The sequence below is a fragment of the Palaemon carinicauda genome, chromosome 42 (assembly GCF_036898095.1).
Source record: "Palaemon carinicauda isolate YSFRI2023 chromosome 42, ASM3689809v2, whole genome shotgun sequence".
NCBI lineage: Eukaryota > Metazoa > Arthropoda > Malacostraca > Decapoda > Palaemonidae > Palaemon > Palaemon carinicauda.
In genome coordinates, this window is record NC_090766.1 from 53,438,116 (window position 1) to 53,443,512 (window position 5,397).

The following is a 5,397-nucleotide window of genomic DNA, read 5'->3' on the forward strand; positions in this document are numbered from 1 at the left end:
ACGAAAAAAGAAACCGCACTAGTAATGAAGAACGTCTCACCAGGTCAAAGGTTACAACGGGAAAGGCATTGGAACAAAGGGTATGAAAAGAGCGGTCAAGGGGATAAGGGAAGGGGGGGGGGGTAGGGAGATATCTGCATAGGCCTAGAGTGGTGATTGGTTAAGGGAAAAACAAAGAACACAAGCGGGCAAACATGAATGAACTAAATACGGAAACTAGACCAAAGAAAAGATTTATAAGACACAGAGGAGAGAAAAGGAACTAACCAACAAAAATAAATAAAAACAATATAGGAAGATAAAATGGAATGAACGGTAAATAATATTGAATGGGAATATAAAATGAGGTGATCATACCGAGAATTAACTGGATAAAAAAACTAGTCCAGAGTAAGAATTTATGTGCAACCGGGAAGAGATAAAGAAATAACCAAACAAATAAACCCAATATAGGAAGGAAAAATGGAATGAATGTTAAATAATATTGAGTGGGAATATAAAATGAGAAAATAACACGGTAATAAAAAAGAGTAATTGGGGAGAGGAAACTCCTGCGAAGGGGGGTGATATATGCGCAGGACGGAAACTGGTGCGAACGAACGTACGTACAAATGGGAAAGGAAATAACCAAACAAATAAACCCAATATAGGAAGGGAAAATGGAATGAATGATAAATAATAGTGAATGGGAATATACAATGAGAAAATAATACGGTGAAAAAAGAGTAATTAGGGAGAGAAACTCCTGCGCAAGGGGGTTATATATGCGTAGGTCGGAAACTGGTGCGAACGAACGTACGAACAAATGGGTGCTAATATTAGCATGGAATGCTAACATTTGATCTACATCAGGTATGGAATGCTAACATTTAATCTACATCAGGCGTTGGCAGCACTGGTTACTGTATTACTACAAGAAATAACCTTTGAAACGGCTCCTCCCAAATATATCCAGTTATACTGATTTGTATTTTCCTACGGTTATAATAAATACAAGAAGGAAATGTATAGAGGAGAAAAGGACTGATTTACGGTTATATATCGGTTCCCCAGTATGTTTTCCCCACCCAAAACCCCGGGTTCCCAAAGGGGGTCCCCCATTATTGGAGGATATAGATGTATATATATTTCTGTAACTATTCATTTGCGACGGGAACGAGTGTTATTTTCGAAGGGAGCGTAATTTTTCCGATAAGAAAAAGTAGTTGGAATACTAGGATACATTACCATGTAATACACTACAATGAAACCCTAGAGGGTATTAGTGATAAGAGATATAGGAGAGCCGAAGATGAAACTCTATATATCTAACTTTAAATTTGAAAGGTGACTTTTGTCTCCTCTCTGCTTTATCACAAGACTGATTCTCAGGTGAGTGCAGAAAGCTATTCATAGGAAACAACAATGAATTCAGCAGTTAAATGACTAAGCAGATAAAGAAAATAACTCGCCATAAGAACCTTTTTGAAAATTGTTTAAATACCTAATAATAAAGATTATAGCCTTCGTACTAAAATTAGTACCAATACTCCAATAGTTTACCCGTGGCAGAGCAGAACTATGTGTTTCTCCGTTTAAGGGGAAAGGAGGTGGAAGGACAATATAGTTATTGTAGAGAATCTTAAAGTATTTCAACAAGACTGTGAAATTGAGAGATGGCAGTTTCAACTGCCTCTTTTGCAAGTCAATGCATGAGAAGTGAGTAGGTTGATTAAGATACTTTACTTTAAGGGCGGCTTTTCTGGTCCCACACAGCAGGGAAACCCTATTCTCTAGAGCAGTGGTTCCCAACCTTTTTTCTGTCATTTCCACCCTGCACCCAGTTCAACCGTCCAGATTTCCCCCTTCATGCTCCGCCCAGCCCTCATGCCCACTCGCTTGCCTCAGAAATGGGCATGATATTCCAATTCTCCCCTTGAATATCATGTCTTTGAGAACTGATATGATCATATCACAATTGAATGGCTAACAACAAATTGCCGCACGTACTATGAGGACATTTTCCGCTTGTTTTAGTTAGTAGGTAGTGTAATTATTTTCCCCCCCCTGGAAGCTTCAAATTTCCGCCCAGGGGGAAATTTCCCCCAGGTTTGGAACCACTGCTTTAGAGGACCTCCACAGTCATTTTTTTTTTGTTTATTCCAAGACATTCAGCATTTCACACCGCACATAGCTCGTTTACTGGCAGGTCCAATATCAAAGCACTTAGAGAATAAGAAAATCTTCAGTTACCTCCTGAAAGCCTTAATATCTAAAGTCTTTCGGATGTCTAGTGGGAGTTTATTATGATTTGTAGACAATGTTGATTTGCTTATCAGTAATTACGACCTACATTCAATAAATGTGTTAATATTTGTGTAGCATTATACGTAGAGAAAGGGTTTGTGTATCGCCATGATCAACAAAGCTATACTAGTTTGGGCCACCCATAAAAGGCAAGTTTGCTGTTAGCTATCAGACGAAAGTCTCCTACTATCATTAATCTGCAGATGGCCAGCGTAATAATGCAAATGTCCTAGAACCATATGCTATATATATATATATATATATATATATATATATATATATATATATATATATATATATATATATATATATATATATATATATCTCACAAAACCAAAAACTGCAGCCGTTTCTAGTCTGCTACCGGACAAAGGCTTCAAATATGTCCTTATACATGTTTGGGGTATGGCCAGTTTGCATGGTTCTAGGACATTTGCGTACTGGACGTTTGCGTCCCGGACTGTTGTGTCCCCGGACATATGCGTCCCGGATATTTGCGAACCTGTATGTGTGTTTTACTGATTCTATAAAGCTTTTTATCTTTACCTTTACTCTATACTTTTACACAGTAATTTTATTTATACCTTTATCCACCCTGAATATGCATATGTTCTAATAGCATCAAGTAATTTAGATTCTTGATTCATACTTTGGCAATAATTATACCTATAGCCATACTGGACACGAAAGAACATATATATAGACATCAATATTTCATTTGCACGTTTTATTATCTTATAATAACTTTATAAAATGGAAAATTTTTATATATACTGTATGTATACACTACAAATTTTCTATATATATATATATGTCTAAAAAGTTTTTAATAACGACTTACGAGGGCTACTTTTAAGTTCATACCTAAAAGGTATGCATGTTATGAGCAACGTCTCGTAAGAAAGATAGTCTACTTTCCTTTTTCTCCGCCACAGCTTCTTCTTTCAGTAGGGCGTCAATTAGTTTCCACATGGAGGGGTGATGACATGTTATAGAATTCTGAATTGCGTTATGCCACCCTTCTAAACTATTATTGGACCTCGGCAAGTCATCAGCTGTTCGGTCATGAACATTCCACGATGAAATTGAGAAAGTTGGTTGAATCCTATGCCCACTCCGAGAACTGAGGTTCAACTGCCGTGAATAAAAAGTCTCTTCTGCTTCTAGAGAAACCAGGAATTGCTTTCTAAAGGTCTACGTAAATACAAAAGTAAAATCATAGATGAGTACAGTAATTCTAAGTTTTGTACCTTAGTGGTTTTATGCCATATATCTTATTTACAGTAATTAGTAGTTCTGTAATCGAGCGATAACATGCATATATACATACATAATTACATACATATATCCATGCATACAGACATACAAAGAGACAGAGTTACTTCCTTATCTCTTAACAAATATTACCTGGTCACAAAAAACAAGTACAGGTACGCAAATTTCCGGGACGAAAAAGTCCGGGGACGCAATTGTCCTACCACCATATATATATATATATATATATATATATATATATATATATATATATATATATATATATATATATATATATATATATATATATATATATATATATATATATATATATATATATATATATATATATATATATATATTTAATTCATATATAACAAAATCCATCTATTTTTGCCAACTTCATTCAATTGAGAATTAGACATGCTCTCTATTTTCTACAGAGAGATTTGTTAAAGCATTTTTGTTTTGTGTAATCTATGTCAATGTAAGTCTTTGTATGTTCCTTTAGGTAGGGACTCCGCGCCAGAAGAGTTCCAGACGGAAGAGCATGAAGGGATTGGGAGCTTTGATTTGCCTTTGGGTGGCTGCCTCAGCACAGAGTGAGTACAATGTAGATATTCCCTCTTTTGATTTTATTCTTTATATTCTATTCCCAGAAATTAAAACGTATCATCAAAGATTGCAAATCTTTACTAAATTTATCATCACAGTAATATAGAAATATGAACTTTAGTCCATTTCTTTTAGCGATGCATATTTGCACCAACTCGCAGCGGTGCCCTTTTAGCTCGGAAAATTTTCCGGATCGCTGATTGGTTGGACAAGATAATTCTAACCAATCAGCGATCAGGAAACTTTTCCGAGCTAAAAGGGCACCGCCGCGAGTCGGTGCAAATATGCATTGCTAAAAGAAATGGACTATAGTGTACATTGAATTTTCCATTTAACCTAACCTAACCTACCAACCTAACCTAACCTTAAGGCATAGTTCCATAACCCTTGCGGGTGAATTGCGACTGAATTACGCACCAACTCGGAGGGAGTGGGATGTAGTTTCCATCCTTTGATTTTTTGTTTGTTATTATTTTCTATTTTTCAGAAATCAAAATGCATCAGTACGATATTGCAAAAGCTTTTGTAGCTATATGATCACAATGATATAAATATATGAACTAGTCGACGTTGAACTTTTCAATTTAACCTAACTTAACCCACCAACCTAACCTAATCAACAAACCTAATCTCACCAACCAACCCAACCTAACTCAACCTAATCAACCATCTTAACCTAATCTAACCTAACTAACCAACCAGCAAACTTAACATAACTAATCAATCTAACCTAACCAACCAACCAACCAACCAACCAACCAACTTAACCTAATCAACCAACCTACCATAACCTAACCTAACCATCCAACCAATCAACAGAACCTAACCAACCAACCAATCAACAGAACCTAACCAACCAATCTACCATAACCTAACCTAACCAACTTTCCAACCAATCAATCAACAGAACCTTACCAACCAATCTAACATAACATAACTGTTTCGCCAGGTCACCAAACACGTTGTTGCATCAAGTCTTTTATTAGAACAGGATTCAACCTAAAATACAAAAACTTGTTTCAGCCAATACATCAATGCTCAATCCCAAAATTCCACCATTTATACAGAATCATTTAAAATTTTATACATGTCCAGTGATAACAAAATTTGTTCAAATATTAGCAGCTAGCAATAAATTCAATTCCGTTATTTAAATATAAATATAAATATACTCTTAGCATGACAAGCGAATTAATACAATTTAACACTTACATCATTTACGACATCGGCGGCCTGGGAAAT